General features: G+C 43.0%; 1 long non-coding RNA gene across 1 annotated transcript; it reads left to right on the forward strand.

The window, feature by feature from the left end:
• Positions 1-958: 958 nt before the first annotated feature.
• LOC112959333 lies at positions 959-14,983 on the forward strand. Its single transcript, XR_003251599.1, has 2 exons — positions 959-1,244; positions 13,937-14,983. It is a non-coding gene; the product is annotated as an uncharacterized LOC112959333 (long non-coding RNA).
• The last annotated feature ends 2,960 nt before the right edge of the window (positions 14,984-17,943 follow it).

The raw sequence follows: 17,943 nt of genomic DNA on the forward strand, positions 1-17,943 counted from the left end.
GGCCCGGCCCGGCCCGGAGGCGCCCGCCCCGCTGAGGCGTGAAGGGCCCTGCCCGGCCCCAGCGGGGCCTCAGCGTGATAAACTCCCGGGGCTCTGGACCGGTTCCCCCCTCCCATAAGAAAAACATGTTAAACACATTGGCCTTAGCAGTGACCTTTTCCCCCAGCGCACGGCCGGAGATTAGCAGTAACATCACTGGGATCCCTGGCTCCGAACACGCTCCCGCGACCGTGGAGTGTTTCCAGCCACTCAACGACCAAGATCCCTGCTCTTGGTGGCTGTTTGGGGTTTGTCCTTTCCCTGGCAGTTGTCCCTGTTGCTTATGCTCTCCCAGCCTTGGAAGGCTAACTCTGAAGCTGTTTTTCAACATAATCCGCTCGGGAGGATGCTCGGCTTCCTCTCTGGTGGGATAGTTTTCCCTGGTTTGAGGTGATGTGCTCTTCCAGCCCCTGCTCTGTCAGGGTATGAAGCTGCCGTGCTCCTTTCTTCTCCTTAAAACATGAAAATAGCAGCAGTGTTCTGGTTTGATCCACCTTGCTTTTCCACAAGGTTTCTGTTTTTCTAGGAAAGAGCTGGCTTGGGCTTTTTGGTTTTGCTTTTTTTAAGATTAATGAACAATTAGCCTTTAGCTTCTAGGAAGGCTGAGGAGAGAGGGATAGGAGCCATATTTCCATTGCAGATCCGTGTGCATTCTTGTGCCTGCGAGCAGATTGTTTTGGCTTTCTTGCTGGGGCCGGGTCTGTGACCCAAGGCACCGGGCTCAAGTGAGGGATTCCCTTCAGCTCTGTTGTCCATCCAAGGGTGCTAAGGAGTCTCCAGTGCAAAGTGGAGAGAAAAAGACCCAATCTTTGGAGCCTGGGATGACAAAATACTGTAACGAGGTTGGCAAATAAGTAACACTTTTTTGCTCTGTGGGTATTTCTCACTGTGTGTCTGGCTGGCAGTGCCAGGAGGGCCGGGCCCGCGCTCCCCCACCGCCTCTTGGGCGTGTTTTCTGCAGGTCGACGTTGGAGCTCCCTCAGTGGCCGCGTGTCCTGTCACTGGCAGCAAGACTGTTCGGGTCCACATCTAATCCGAGCCCCTGCTGCCAGAGGAAGCAAAGCAGCAGGTGCTGCTGGAATCCAGCTGCATGCCAGGCCCCATCGTGCAAGAAGAGATTTGGGCTCTCCGGAGAGATGGGCGTTCCATCAGCAGATCCCTCCTGGAGCACCTTTCTTCCCTTCGTTCTCCACGGAAAGCGGCAGGTACCTTCTGCTTCTCGGTCAGGTTTGCTGTTCCCAAGGCCAGCAAGACTTCCTACTGCTGGGCCAGTAATCAGCTCCTGAAGGTGGTGGGATTGGAGCTGTTAAGGAAAGGCTGCTTTAATGAAACGTGCCTTGGGATTAGCAGCTGCATTTGGGAGTGATGTAGAGGACGTCTGTGTTGTCTGCCTCTAATTGGCTTCTCTTTAAACCTCCGAGATTGGCACGTCCTCCAGACGTGCCATCTTGCCTTCTATTTGTGCGTCGCTGATGTTTCCTTGACCGTCGGAATAAAAATAACAGCACTCTTCATTGCCAAGCATGTGGCATCTTCTTGAGGAACGTTGTAAAAACGGGAAACTTCTGGAATGTAGCCGTCTCCCAAGGAGGAGGGGGGTGGGAATGAGAAGGCAACGGCGCTCTTATAACACTGCCACACCAGGAAAACATCACTGTGAGAAACAGCCTGAGATGTGGAGACTTTGCATAAATCCTGGAAGGTCAGCTGGAATTTTTGATTTTTCTTTTTCCTACCAGTAAGCTAAGAGAGGGACAAGGGAGAAGGCGTTAACCCTTAGTGGCGGGCACAGTCCCAAGGCAGCACGAGTTGTGCAGCAGCACGAGGAGAGCCGGCCACGGGCTCGCTGCAACGCAACGCGCTGCGCCTGCCCCGGCCCCCTCCGCTTGCCACCGCTGAAAGAGCCTCATGCACAAAACTTATGTGCAGTTTCAGTGAGGTTTATACAAGCAGGAAAGCTTTGTGATTCCTATATGTGCTTTCTTGCTCTTATCTTTGAAGCCATGTGGAACATCCCGTCCTTCCTGCTCCTTTGTATATATAAATATATCGGATCTGTATTAGATCCCCTATAGGGCAGGATGAAGGTTAGTTTTGTATTGCCTGTGGTAGGCATCGGTACTTCGGTTTTGGGAGCTGGCCAATTTGATTAATGCTGAGAAATTCTTTAAGAAAGAGTTAATCAGCCCAAGTCTTAAAGTGCACGTGGGCCTCTTGATGCCAGAGCCTTAATGGTCAGCACTGCCATGAGAGCGGTGCTTGTAAACGTGCACAAGGGCCTTGCTATGGAGGAACAAAATGCAGCGATATTCGTGGTGCTGCTCGCTGCTGGTAGAGCTGACACAGCTGAGCAGGGAGAGAGCTCGAGCCTGTCCCTGTGAAAACAGATGCATCTTTCTGTGGTTTCAGCTTTTTTATGTAGTGGGCAAATTTATCCTCCACGTGTAGTCTAAATGAGACAGTTCTGTGTTTTCTCTTAAATCTAAATGAATGGTCCCAGCCATCTCTGTCTGAAGCAATACTTTTGCTATGGTGATAATGGATAAAATTACCGGTCTAGATTTAAGATATAGAAAATACTTATTTCCCAGATTGTTTCATACACAGATTTTGTTTATGTTATTTTTAAGGGATTATAGAAACACATGTATGGCTCAGAGCACTCATTTTCTCATCTCCAGAGAGGCCACTGTCCATTTGAGGACAACAACAGAATTAAAATGCAAATTTGGCTTTAACTTTAAATGCTAAGTCCATAAAGCAAAGCTCAGATATAAATTTGAATATGAAAAAAAATCAATTGAGAAAAATGATACCAAAAATACTTTGGAATCAGTTGCTGTTACTAGGTTATTTCTTAACCTTCTCCCAAATTATATTTGTGCAATTGTCTTTTTTTTTTTCTGTATCATCACATATTGCTAGCATTATTTTTCCTAAATAGAAAACTTGAATGGAAGATATCATGTTAAAAAACTTCAAACAGATCTTGAAAGTGGAGTTTGCAATTTTTTTTTTTTGCTTGCCTCCTCCTTACAGAACTGTTTCATGAAGTTTATTTCAAGATCGTGGTCAGGCTGAGTTTAATGACACAGAGTAACTTTTTCATTGCTTCCTTTAGAAAGCCATTCCATAGCCTACTAGATTGTCCCTAATAAGACTTTTGTTTTGCCCAATTAAAGGTCTAAAATTTTCCATTGCTTAATTTTATGTCGTTGCTCGTCATCATAGTATACAACCTTTAAGAGCATGCTGAGTCTCAATTTGTTATCTTTAAATACATGTATCCTAATCCTTTTAGTCTTCCTTTAGCCAGGCTCTGTGCGTTCATTTTATTTGCCTTCTTTATATACAAAATGTTATTTTCCACGTATGTTACATATATATCTCTGGCAGTTTATTATTGGTTTTGGGTGTGTGTTTGCTTTTCCACTAATTTCAGTTCAGTGTTTTCCAACCCTACTTCCCCCCAGGTTATTGCCAAGGAGGACTTGAGCCCTCCTTGCAATTCAAGGAAAAACGTACAATATTCAACCTAGAATGAGTAAGTACTGAGGAAGACTGGGCTAAGCTGAGATGTAAGCCCAGGGATTTTTCTAGAAAAGCACAGGTAGATTTTCAGAGTCGAAGACAAGATAGTTTTGTTTTGTTTTGTTCCTTTTAGTGTCAATGGAAATCATGGGGACTTACTATCTACAGAACAGCAACAATGGCAGTTCATTCGTTGTAATTCCCACGTTATTACAGAACCCTTCCCCCTCATCCTGGTTCAGTTTTTCCAAGTATTAGCAAGGCTTTGAGCAGAGGTACAGCTGAGGCGAGATTAAGCTACCAGGATCTTGAGTTTTTATGTGTGTTCTAGGACTTTGAGCGAAAACGTCTATTTTTTTGTTTGCTTGTTGAGACTTGCCGAGCCAGCTGCCTGCTTTTGAAACCCTAGGACCCTTTAAAAGTCTGTGTTTTGGCTTTCCCGACATGAGAACACCATGAAATGGCACTACTTGCGGAGTGATGGCCTCTAAACGAAGTCACATTCTGGCTTCTCTTGGCCCACTTTCAAGAACAGCCTCATTTTCATTATTCTCCGAGTGAGAAACCCAGAGCCTTTGAAGCTTCCTCTGGATTTTGGTATTCCCCACCACCACTTCAGTCATCCAAATCTTTTGCTGTGTCCTGGCTCAGCGTTGGAACTACAGCAAACAGCAGTGTACAGGCCAGGTGGATGTAGCTCATATGGAATTGCAAGGGAATGGGGATTATAGTAGTTCAGTGCTTTCATGTAGCTTGTTTTCTAACGATTAGGAGTGAATATGTGGGTACTGAAAGACTAAGTTCATTAATATTTGTAAAATCCTTTAAGAGCTTCCCATAACTCCCAAGAATGTTATGATAGAGGTACATGATAAAATTATTTTCAGAGGAAAAACTCTTTAAGGACCATCTATGCTGTGACATTTAAGGGAAGCCACCTTATTAATGATGGAGAGGTTTCAAGGCACCTGAATGAGAGATAAGGAAGCTTTTGTCATTAAACTCAAATTAAATTGTACGTTTGATACAAGCTTCTCCTTTAGTATTATGGTCCCTAGATTGAAGGTTTTTAGTGTGATGTCTCCATATGCATTTAATAGTGTTTAACCTGTGCTAAACACAGTTTTAACACAATTTAACACAGGTTAAACACTATTAAAAGTGTTTATTAAAGGTGTTTAACCTTTTCTGTTTGGTACTCAGGGAGAATCTTAAGTTTAACATGGAGAAAACTGCTTAAACTGCTTAAAACAAATGTTTAAAAAATACAGTAGTATTAAGGTAGTACATATGAGAAAGTAAATTAACCTACATTTCTTACATATCCTTCTTGACATGTTTTATTGCTCCTTTCACTCGAGGCAGGATCAATAGTAAAAACCTGCCCTGACTGCAGGGCTCCAGGTTTGTGCTGTCCTGTGGGTATGTGAGCGACCAGTGTTGAGACCTAAAGAGAAGAGAAAACCCCCTGTAGCACATGAAAGCCGGGCTTGTTTTGCCTGTCACTTTCTTTTTCTTCTGAAGTTATTTTCTGTCCCTCGAGATGCCGGTAGCAGCAGGCAGCGCCATTCCGCTCGGTTCCCGGTAACAGCGCAGTGCCCTGGAAATGCTGCCCCAGGCTTCCCAGCTTTCTCCCCACTGTGCCCGAGCCCTGAAAATGGGAAGAGTTTCCTGTCTCCGCTAGAACAGTGGCTCTGAGAGACCTTTGCTTGTTGTGCCAGTGAAAAAAGTACTGCTTCCTTGTGAGCGGGCTAGAGATAACAGTTACAGCCAGCAGATGGTTCGAGACACGAGGCATTATTTGCAGCAGTCTGCCTGGGGTTTCTTCAGTTTTCTCTTCTTGCATTTCTGGTTGTGGTTGGAAGCTCCAGCGTTTGCTGTAACGGGTTAATCCAGCCTTTCACCCGGGCACATGTAGTGCGCCGTGTTGGCATTTAGGCTTCTCTCAAGCTGACAGGAACAAAACTGAGCTAATCTTCCGTCACGACACCATTTTTTAACCATCTTTCAGATAAGCTGTTCAGCCACTGGCAAGAAACCTTTCCTTGCATCCTAGTGCCCTGCCCATACGCAGTGACCTGAGCAGTCCTGTCTGTCACCATTCCAGGGCTTCCCTTTGTTTGTTCCTTCAAGCATTCCCTCCTGCCCACAGCACAAGGTTGCGGGAGCCCAGGAAATCATATCCCTTCTGCAGCACTGGGCTCTCCTGCGCCTTATGTAGTGTAGCAACGTAACTCTATTGCCATGGATGCCAGATCCAGGCATGCAGAATTTATTTAACCAGTCAAGTAGTTAAGGAACACCAATTCCAGCTACAGGCAGCTTGCAGTATAATGTGGCTACAGCTAAAAGATATTCTTCAAGTATTTCCAAGGGAGAAAGAATTAAAAAAAAAAAAAAAAGTAATTATTTATTTATGGCCTGTGTATTGACTGTAGTCTGAAAGCAACAGGGCAAAATTATTCATAGAATTACAGAATCCTTAAGGTCGGAAGGGACCTAAAGAGATCATCCAGTTCAACCCCTCTGCACATGCAGGGTCACCTAGAGCATGGAGCACAGGATTGTATCCAAGCAGGTTTGGAAGATCTCCAGATCTTCAAATTCTCCAGATCTCTCCAGATCTCTCTGTTTATTCTTCTCCAAGTTGTTTTCCACGGAGGCAGCACACCCCCATGCAATATTTGACAGCTGGGAGCTTTTTTTTCTGTAAATTACTGGCACACTATAGAAGTCTTATTATCTAGCCTTTACTCTAAAAGTGATTATTGTGCCATCAAAAGATGCCTAAAACCAAAACCCACAAAGAAAAAAGAAAGATTTGCTTGGTTGCTATGCACAAAGCCATTGGCATGTCTGGTGTCAGTGGCTCTGTCTTTCAGCGCTTAGCAATTGATGAAAACTCACCAAATCTCGACTCTGAGGTAACTGGAAATCACTAAAAAGGAGAGACCTATAAAGCAACAGCATAGGTCTTTTGGGATAAAGCAAAGCTGATAAAAATGCTTTTTTCATTCCGAGAAGAAATCTGTATTCTCTGTCTTTAGACATCTTGGGCTGTGTGTTTGGGACTATTTTCTGAGCATGTTATTTCATTTTAGCTGTACCTTTTCTATGAGAGGTTTTTTTCTACTTTTATACGCACATTGAAGTCCTAATCAAAGGCCTGTCTGTGATAGTAGTTCTGGGTCTCGTACAGAAAACTTGATGCCACAGTGGGCAAATTCTCCTGCACCATCTTGCAGGAAGAAAAGTGTCTTGTTTTAGAAGTCCTTCTAATGGGAAGGAAGGACACTTACAGCATGACACTGAGAAGCACAAAAGAGTGAGTTTTACCTGGTTGAAACTACAAAAGCATTTCTGATTATGAAAAAGAATAGAGTTGAGACGGGCTTATAATGAACCTTGAGTGATAAGTGTAGCCTTTAGTTGTAAATACAGTCACGACCAAACTGTGCTGTCCTGGTCAGCAATGAGCATTTGATTGTTGGAGATGGCTTTGGATTTTGTGATGTTGCACTTGGAAAGCCATGAATGTTTCAGAACCCGTTCTAATATTTTCCTGCTTGTAAGCCATTGTAAGGCGATATAGTTTATGGTTATTTTCCAAGCACTGATCCAAAATAAAAAGTCCAAGGAAGCTCATGCTATAATTCAGACAGATGGTTACGGAGTGTACGCTTCAGTCCGACAACGTGTTCTGTGTGCACTGGTTCTGTGAGGAGTGTGACGTTATCTCTGAGCTGCTTCTGCTCCTTTCCTCCTCTAAGCTACCTGCTATTCCAGTTTTCCGAGGGCTGGGACATCCTTGCATGGATTCATGTTGATTGGTCTGTGAGTTGTGAATACACAACTGATTTATGTAACTGTGGTTTTGGAGGAAGACGTTACTTAATAATGCAAAGGTGACAAAAGGTGACAAAAAATGAGCCTTTGACTATTACATCCATTTCAGCTATTTTCAAGGTATTCTCTTTTATTTTTCCTTAGTTGATTCTTATTTCAGGCCCTTTTTATCTTGTTTTATCTTTTAGGAAAAGTCACATTTTTTTCTTGTCATCTCTACTGAGATATTCCGTATTCTCATCGACTGGCTAAGGGGAAAAAAAGCTCAAACTCCTCATTTGCCCTGACAAGTCTCTTCCCTCTCTGTGCTGGAGATGATTGGTTGCCCTCTATGCCTGACTTCAGCAGGAGCTAATAAATAACTCCCGATCCAGCAAAAGCTTCCAAAGGTTGCCAGATATCACTGGAGCTCTCATGTCAGAGGTAAGAGACAGCCCTTCAACTCACCTACAGACCCCTGCAGCAGAACTGGGCTCACTTCTGATCCTCTGCCAAGCAGCTGCTAAAAATAAATCACGGGGATTGGAGTAGTATTTCTTTTTATTTTAAGAGGAATTACAATCTGCTGTGCTTAATTAAATGTTGTTTGGAATTTCCAGCCTGTTTCCACTGTAACACCATTTATTCCATGGCTGCATCCGCTCCTTGTTTCCTGCTTCCCTGCAATCTATTACTCGCGTTTTAGCATGGTTTGCATTGTATTAAATCTCTATTAGCAGTTTTTACCTTTGGCTAGTTAGCACTGGCACAGCATTCCTCTACTTCATATGGACAAGTGTACTATCATGTCAGTTGGTGCAGTATAGAAACTGTAACTGTGACCATCGTCTGCATCCGCACACCGGTAGCCATGCAGTAGAGCACGGTCACTAGAGCCAGACTTCCCTATAATTCTGACATCGTAGTGAATTCCTCCCTAGTTGGCAATAAGGAGGTCTTATATGTTTTTTTCTCTGCTTGAATTCTCTGTTTTCTGGATTGTGAAATTATCCTCTGCATAATTTAAGAACCGTTTCATGATTTACGTTGAGCAGAATTTGTTGCCCAACAGATGTCTGGACAGTTAATGACCTCTCTAAGTACAGCCCAGTGATTTCTTGCTACTGATGATACAAGAAATTTTAATCTCTTCTGCTACAAGTCAGCACTAGGGCAGAATGTCACCTCTTACTCATTACCAACAGCATAGCGAGTGTGTAATTTTCCCCTCAGAATTGTTGTATCTAGTCAGAAACAGTATTTCTCCCTCAATTTCCTTTAAATCTGCACGTACACGTATGCATACATACAAGTGCATATATTTTCATTTTTTATATTCTCTTGAGAACATGAGAATATAAATTTAAAGAAGAAAATGAATCAAAATATAATTTCAAAACAAAAATACTTTAAAAGTACAATCCAGAATTGACAGTCAGCCCTCTAATTGGGAAGAGATAGATAAGATACTTAGAGAAGTCCATGATCGAAAGTGCCTTTGAGCCACCTTCACACGTACGGCAAATGTGGCTGTGCAAGAGGGTTTTGAGGACCCCTTGCCAGATGCGCAGCCCTGGTTAGTGAGTGGTACCTGCTCCAGCATCACACTGCAGCTGCACAGCCATTCCCTCTCCTTCCTTCTCCCTATTCAGGTCAGGATTGAGCCCATTCCTCTCATAGAAAATTGTCCTGTTTTTTCTCTGCTTTTTCTTCCTCTCTCCAGTCATCCCATGCTTGCAAGAAGAGTATCAGGCAGGAGTGCATCAGAGAGGATGTAAGACAGCCCAGAACTTGTGGCCCTCCTTTTGCAGGAAGGGAATTGAGGAATTGAAAGCTGATTGACACAGACCTGCTCAATATCCCTGTGGATGGATTTAGCAAGGCAGATGCCAAGTTTCTAGAACATGAACACATATGTTGGAGAGCATGGGCCATACTTGTCTGCGGGACGCCGTGACTGTCGGCACACGAGTGCTCCTGCGCCGCTGCCAGCTCCTCCTGCGCTGCGGTGCCGCCTGCCAGGACACTGGCCAAGTTTGTGGTTGAGAGGCCCTGTCGTGACGGAACGGAAGGGTCGTTGTGGTTGGGAGGTACCAAATGTGCAGAAAGGCACCCTGTGCCAAAGGCACTTTCCTATCATTGCACTTCCTTAGGTAGAGGAAGAAAAGCTGGCTCTGTGGTGCAAGCTGGGCCACACTGGCGTCGGAATCCATTGCTGCCCCATTTAGTAAGCAATATTGCTGGAGCTGTCCTGGTGCAGGTACCACCAGCTCTTGCTACAGTTTTGGACTCAGGGTCTTCTATTTTATATATATATATACATATATATATATATATATTCTAATATGTGTGTGTGTGGTCCCCAATTGGCTTTCAAATGGAGAAACGTGTTTATAGATTTTATCTAGAGATTGCCAGGATTTGACAGTCAGTAGATGCTCTTAAGGAGTCTCTGTCCTTCTTCTAGTGTCTTACAGTTTAACACTTCAAAAGCACCAATGCAACTAATTCTTGCTACATTTCTTGTTGACTGAAGTGCTTCAGGGAAAAATAACTATTGCCTGGTTCCTTCCTACTCCTGGGAATGCTCTAACAACAGATGTGCTCTTTTGACTTCAGAGCATTGCTTGGCCTCACGTGGAGCCTTCCAAGCACCTTTCCTTTTGATTCAATTCTGCTGCATGGCCTCTGTGTAGAAATCCTCCCATGCTCATATGAATCGTACAATACAGCGATTGCTCTGGCTCCAGTTAACCCGACCATCAGGGGCTAATCTGAACTACTGAGAATGTCAGAACTTTTTTGTTTTTCAGTCACTCCCAGATGGGCCGACTCAGATTTTCTTTGTTTTCCATCTGGTCTTTCCTTGTCTTCCTTCTGAGGTACAGGATGCACATTCCCTCTTCCTCAGTCTTCACAGAACTGATGCTACTATCAGCTGACCGCTTCACACAAGGAGATCATCAAGTTATAGATATAGATATATAGTATAGAAGTATATAGATATAAAATAATTATTTCTTTTTCCCCCCTTCAAACATGTGGCCTCTTTTCTCTAGAGCACTTGCAATTTTTTGCAAATTTGCAACAAAGAGATTTGTACCCATTTTAATGAATCTTTTCATTAGGAGCCTGTCCTGGAATGCACCAGCCTTTCCATACCTGGTGCTGTCCCAAAGGATGTCTCCCCAAGGCAACCGAACCAAGCTGGATATGATTATCTCTTCAAAATCCAACTGCAGATTCTGACTGTAGACATATGGGCCTGCTACTGTGCAAGATGTTCAAAGCACATTCTGGCAGTAACCTATCTAGAATAAAAATGATATTATCAGCAATGGCCATGAAGCAGTCAGGGAAGCAAATGCTCCACAGAGCATCTGCAATAGGACCCATCTCCGTGGGGTTTCACCGGGATGTCTGTCTGGGTCCCAGACTGAGGAGCAATTTGAGTGCGGGGCAGAAATGCCGACCTGCCTGCAAACACAAAGGTGCCTGGCCCAGCATTTGCACAGAGTAAGCTATGAAAACGTTTGAATAGACAATCTGCAATTCTCTTTTGTTATTACTACGTTTTTAAATTCCAGGCTACAATACTGAGTCATAAGCCCCCTGTATGCAGTTAAACTTCTGCTTTTTGCTGCTTGTCAAACTTCCTCCGGGACTTCCTTTTCCACAGAAAGGAGTTGTTTATCCACGCTGATTCAGGAAGGAACAACATGCTTTTAAATCAATCTTTTGTCACAGGATTAAATCAATGAAAATTGACATCTTATTGAAGTATCTTATTGATACCTACTTCCTTGAAGACTCAGATGCTTTAGTACAATAGGAACCTTTCCATATAATTGCAGTCAGAGATCCTCTACAAAATGGCTTGACTCCTAGAAAACTGCTCGGCTCCCAGAAGTGCCTATCAAAAAAATACTTAGCAAAATGATGATAGAAGTTAGTAGTAGCAGTATTAGAATCATTTTGTCCATAAGCTGTGTCTATATATGTAAATATTTATGTGTGTGTTTTTGTAAAATATTCCCTCGCTGCTCCTTCTAATGCCCATTTTAGCAAGGAAAACTAGAGCAGACTTTGATATATGGTAGTCAAAACTCGAAGGAGGATGACTGGAAGCCTAACAACTCCAAATGTAAGGTCATGAGATTGGTAGCAAAGTGAGAAAAATCAGGAAAATTAAGAGAAAGAAGTTTTAAGTGTGTGTTCTTTGAATCTCTCTGGATGTGTTCTTAACTGTGTACTTTAAAGACAAGAAAAAGCGAGGTACTTCAAAATGCTTGTACAGTTAATACATCATGGAAGAGAAATATGTTTTACCTTTCAGGCACACAGATTATTTGTTAATAATTCTCCAACAGAAAATGTATTTACCGAAGATATTCCATGATTCTTCAATGCCACAGGGGAAAAGAAAATTTATAGAAGAAAGATTTGAAATCCTGAGGTCTAGAGAGATACGAGAATAAAGAGCTTTGAAGAATAATTGATCAGAGAATTAGAGCATAAAGGCAGTGAATTAGATTACAGATCCCATGTAGGTAGGAAGCCCCAAATGTGAGGAAAAGAGAGGGTCCAGAGAAGGGCAACCAGGATGATTAAGGGAATGGAACATCTCTCGTATGAAGAGAGGCTGAGCGAGCTGGGCCTGTTTTCTCTGGAGAAGAGACGGCTCAGAGGGGATCTGATTAATGTGTATAAGTTCAGGAAGGGAGAATGCAGGGAGGAAGGGGACAGGCTGTTCTCACTGGTGGCCAGCGATAGGACGAGGGGTAATGGCCACAAGCTGGAGCACAAGAAGTTCCGTCTCCAGGTGAGGAGCAACTTCTTTACTGTTAGGGTAACAGAGCAGTGGAACAGGCTGCCCCGGGGGGGGGTTGTGGAGTCTCCTACTCTGGAGGTCTTCAAAACCCCCCTGGATGCCACCCTGTGCCACATGCTCTAGGTGTGCCTGCTGGAGCAGGAAGGTTGGACTAGATGATCTCTAGAGGTCCCTTCCAACCTTGAATATTCTGTGATTCTGTGAAAACTATAGCTGGATCAATGTGGACAAAGGAAGCAGAAATAAGACTGCACACAATGCAAGAACTGCTTATGGGACAAACTGCGTGAGCCAGGAGCTCTCGTTTGCAGCCCACACACTGACACAGCATCACTTTTTTTGTTCCCACATGTTCACAGTCAGCTACAAAGCCAGCGGGACTTGCAGGGTAGCTGAGCATTAGTGTTTTTTTTTTTTTTTCTTTTTTTCCTGCGTAAGATGCTACGCAGTGCTATTACCAAGCACATTTTTACGGTACAATCTTTCTCTCCATAACTTCAACTATATCTGCCTGTCGGTTTCTCTGTAAATTAGAGAAGGTCCTTGTTTTCGGAGTGCCTGCATAAAGAGAAAGGTCAAGAAATACAGAATAAAGCTGTTGTAATGAGCACATCGGATTTATTAGAAATGTGGAAGGCACTATTATTCATGGTGTGAGTGACAAATACCTGAAATAAGGAACATGTTTAAAGGTGAGAATTGAGAATGCATTTTTTTCAAGATGGACAAGTGAAATGTTCAAAGAACATTTTGATTCTTTAAGTTTGCCTTTTTATATGAAGCATTCATCTATGCTTGTATCTCACATATCTAAGAATTATTTATTTGTTTTAATGATGTAGCACCTGAAATTAACAATGTTTTAGTAGTTGTCTTATCGAGGCAATCACTGTTTCAAATGGGACTGCAAAAGACTCTAAAGTTTTAAAGATAAAACTTTAAGCACATATTTTTGCAGTTGTGTAGAACTTTTATATGTCATGTAGAGTTTTATTGCTGGAGTTTTAGGGAAAGTATTTAGTTGTAAACAAGCAGAAAAGGAGAACACTGGGAAGGGAGTAAAAAGCTGCAGTGCTCAGTGGCTACTGAATCATAGAATCCTTAAGGTTGGAAGGGACCTCTAGAGATCATCTAGAGGTGGATGTATTTGTGGCCAAGCATTTTCACCTTATTTATGTGGTTCTTTTGTGTGTGTACGAGTACTTTGGTTTTGCAGGTGAGTGAGGAAGAGGCCTCAGAAGCTGAAATCTGGCCCCCTGGCAGCTGAGCACTTTAGAATTTAAGTGCTGAATCCAAGTGCAGTTTCTCTCCTACACTAGGTTTTATTAAAGGCCTGTTTGTGGGATTATATCCCCCCATCACTCTTATTATTACAGAGCACTTTATAAAGGACTGTTTTTATGCTCTCTGCAAAGATACCAATCTGTTTAAACTTTCCCATTCCTACTCAGGAGCCCTGTTGGACTTCCACTTGCTTCAGATATCACTGCGTTGCTAGATGATGTCATGATCATATATATATATATAACTTTTTGGTATTTTTTTATATATAAATTTTTGTTTATAGCCCAGTGACATAAAGTGGGGTGCTTTTTCAGGTAGCCATTCCCGCTCTGTCCTGACCCAAGTAACAATTTTGCAGACACAAGTATCTGACACCTAACCAGCAGAGCTGGCAGGAGGTCCCACTCTGTCCTCTTTCTCTTGCAGGTCACGAGTTTCTCCTGCTTATCTCAACTGTCAGACAAGCATGATTACCTCCTCTTCTAAACAAATTTGACTTGTAATACTCAGAAGAACCTTACCCTGCTGTATTTAAAAAAAAAAAAAAAAAAAAAAAAATCAAAACAGAAGATGGAGCCAGAGAGCAACGTTTTTGAGCTAATTGCCCAGGAGATGGAAGGGAATTCATTGGCTGCAGTCCACAGGATTTAACCAAGACTATAGATGAAGAGTTGGAAAAAGTGCACTGGGGCTCTGGTGTAAGGTACCAGGGACATGGAAAGTGGCTCTATTGTGGTTAAATCACATTGGTTTAAAATACCACTGCTTCCCCAAGGTTCACCAAACATGTAAATTAAGAACAACAACAAAAACTACAGAAAAAGATAATGGCTAACAAGCTAATTTCATTCTATTCCAATTAAAGTCAACTTGTATTGAGAAGAACAAATATATATCATATATGTAAACATATATAAAAGTTTCATTTACTTCTACTATACCAAAATGCCCAGTAAAACAAATGATGATAAGCAAAAATGAACTAATATTAACATGATACAAAATAAGCTGCATTTTGATTTTCAGTCAGCATTACTGACAGATGTATTATTCAAGAAAGTTAAGTAATCCACGTATACCATATCAGTTACCAAACTTTATATGGTAAGTTCTATATATTCAGAATTTATGTTAACCACAATAAAGAGAATATTTAAATTATATTATCCTTACATTCTATTTCTGTAATTGCCTGCAAGAAATACATGCCAAAGGAGCATCATATCATTTTTAACCCTGCACATTTTTTTTGGAACATATGAAAAGAACTGAATAAGCCTGCTTTCCACAGCATTCAAAGTCAGTTAAAAGACTGCTATCTTTCCATTCTGTAAGTATTTCTGTGCAATTTGACCTGAATTAATTAATTTCTAGTAAATGAAGAGGAATCCATATACTTTGATATATTTTAGAGTTTTTTTTCTTCCAATTATATGAGAAAATACTAAATCACTGTAACTTGGCATCTGTAGGTAGTCGTTAAAATTGATGTCTATGGCAATTGTAACTTGGAGACCTTTCTGTCCATTAGTTTATCTGATTATTACCATATCAATAAAATTGCTTTAGAAAGTGAAGTATTTTTGATTGGATTGCGTATGTAAATGGAAGCTCTGGGTGAAAAAAAAAAGTGTGCAATTTCAGTGTCTTTTCCCCATTTCAGGCAATATTCTTGTAACCCATCAGGCACAATGCAACGCAGAAGCGGGTGCAATTTCCTATAAGCAGGAATGAGCTTCAGGCACCTCTGAAATCTTTCCATTTCTTCTCTCCTTTTTCTTCCCAGTTTTTCACGCATCACTTTTCCTTCTCTCAGTCATAGCAAGACAGTAATTTCCCAGCCATATTTTCCAATCTTATAAGGGAGAACTGTGTTGACCCCAGATCTGGATACCTGAGGTACAGAACATAATGAATCTCGGGCCCCCTTTCATTCTCCATCGCTCAGGTGCTTCCCTGGTCTTGCAGAGCAAGGGGTCATTCACAGATATGGTTTAAAACTTGCCATTAAGATTTTATCTTGACTCAGTACAAGCCCACTGGAGCATCTACTGTATTGTGCTCCTTTTTTCTTTTTTTTTTTTTTTTTTTCCTTTCTCCAAAAGGGTAACTTGTTTCCAAAGATCAAATCTCTACACAAGCCATTCACTTGATTTCAGCATAGTATTAACTTCAGCCTAAATGGATGCCCTTGCAGCATGGCATGTCCCTGGAAGCAGGGCTGAGGTTGCCTGTGGAGCTGTATCCTGCAGCTGAATGTGAACAACGTGTCCAGGCTACTTTGTGGAATTTTCTTTATGCATTTTGGAGATAGCGATAAAGTGATAAAAATAAAATCTCTGATTATGACTGCTTTCAGTTTTTTTTTTTATCTTCTCTAAGCAGTTTTTTAATGCTTGAAGGAGTGAGACAGTAACCAAAACCGTCTAAGGATGTAAGAAAGACCTGGTTAGCAGGGAAATGTGACATTTTCTAATAAGCAAATGAAGAACAAAGGAGCTAGTTCAATGAATACGTAAGACCCAAAGGTCCTACGAACCATGCCGCTGCCTCTTGAGGACGTTCCTTTCCTTCATTACTTGCTTCCCTCAGGCCTTTCTGCCCTCCAAAAAAAAAGTATGTTCTGGGTCCGTGCGGTCTGTTGTCTCCTGCGTGCTCCCAGCCATTGTTTACCCACGAACAATGCACACAGCCACGTCCTGAATACAAACTGCTGCGAAGACGGCAGGTCCTGCCAGACCTCCTCAGGCTTCTCCTTCAGGAGACGTTTTCAGACGTATGTCAGTTCTGAAAACTGTCAAGAATGCAGACAACTTTAAGGAACAGTATCTTGCATGTGTCGGTGACCAGCGGCACGAGGACCTGCCAGCAGGGTCGCACACAGCAGGAGGACTGGTCTGCTTGCTTCTTTAGTAGCAGCTCTCTTCTAGAAATTGCAAGAGACAAATACTATTAAGTGGGTTCATAGATGTGTGATCTCACTCTGGGAAATAGTTTGTGATTATAAACCCATTTCCTATAAGCCAATACTCCCTACCCTGACTGGATCTTGTCTGCACAGCACGCTGTGAGCCTCAAATAGCCAAGTAAATCTCCAATGTCTTGCTGTGGTGCTGCTGATATCGCTTGTTTGTTTAGTGCAACACTACCAGATTATTAAACATTGTGAAGATTTAGGCCTGCCCCGAAGAATTAACTCTTTCCTTTGTTTCCTGACTTCCAGATAAGCAAGGAAAGTGCTGAGTTTCCAAAAAGGCCCTGCTGCTTGTCCTATTGCTGATGTTGGTGCAGGTCACTCACTGGAAAAAAAAAAAAAAAAAAAAAGTCCGTAGGTTTAGGGATTTTTTGTACCTGTAGTTGCATAGCTCACCTCTGTAAGTGATATCGTTTGTCCCAAACTGCACAGTAAGTATTTCCCTATCTACCTAACTCGGAACAGCCTCCTGTTCCGAGCAGGAGCACGGTTTTTGCACAGACAACCCTACAACATTTGTAGGCAAGTTTAAAGTCACCAGTTTCAAGTCACCTTTTCAAGTCTGCAACTCGCTTCTGCAGGCAAGGACAACCCTTCAGGCACATCAGTGTGCTTTTATAAGAATGCTTGAAATACATCCTGAAGTTTGTCTTTGGCATGTGCCTCTGGAACAAGTGCTTTCTCCTTAGCTTTGGCATAAAGCTTTGGGTAAGTTATTTGACCTGGGCGGTAAAAGAATCCAGCAGGAAAAGTGTTTGGAAAGCAGCATTTTGGTGAAAACCAGGTGCAGGAGCTGGGCTATGTTTCCCGTTAGGGATAAACTCTCTAAAGGTGAGATCACATAAGAAATATTGCACACACTCAGTTATGAATTTGAGCTTCCCGGAAAGCTTCCTACCTGGAGCTAATTCCATCTGGTGTCCCTGCGTTTTACCTCACCCTGTTTTCACGGCCATGCACAGCACAGTGCGGAGCTGCAACCCGAGCCACCTGGAGACCCTTCCAGAGCACAAACACCGTGGGACGCGGACAGTAACGCAGAAAGCAGCTAAACTGAGCCCGGGCCCGCCGGCCTGCGGCGCCAGCACGGAGTATCTGCTTATCTCGGAGAGCGACCTTGGAATCCCTCACAGAATCACAGGAGGGAAATAAAACAATAATCTAGGCACAGTCCAGCCTAGACATCGTCCTGTTGAATCCACGTGTATATATGTGTGTATATGTATGTTTTATATATATATGTGTGTGTGTGTATATAAATATAGTCGGGCAGAGCCACGTCTCCCCGCTCGGCCCGCGCGGCCGCGGGGCGGTCCCGCCACAGCCGCGAGATGGCGGCGGGCGGCCGCCATTTCCCCTCCGCCCCCTGCGCCGCGCCCCGGGGCCGGGCCTGGCGCCGCGCTCCGCCCAGCCCAGCCCGGCCCAGCCAGGCCCGGCCCAGCCCGGCCCGGCCCGGGGG

This window comes from Nothoprocta perdicaria, unplaced genomic scaffold (genome assembly GCF_003342845.1).
Source record: "Nothoprocta perdicaria isolate Ctin4 unplaced genomic scaffold, notPer1 scaffold_98, whole genome shotgun sequence".
Lineage (NCBI taxonomy): Eukaryota > Metazoa > Chordata > Aves > Tinamiformes > Tinamidae > Nothoprocta > Nothoprocta perdicaria.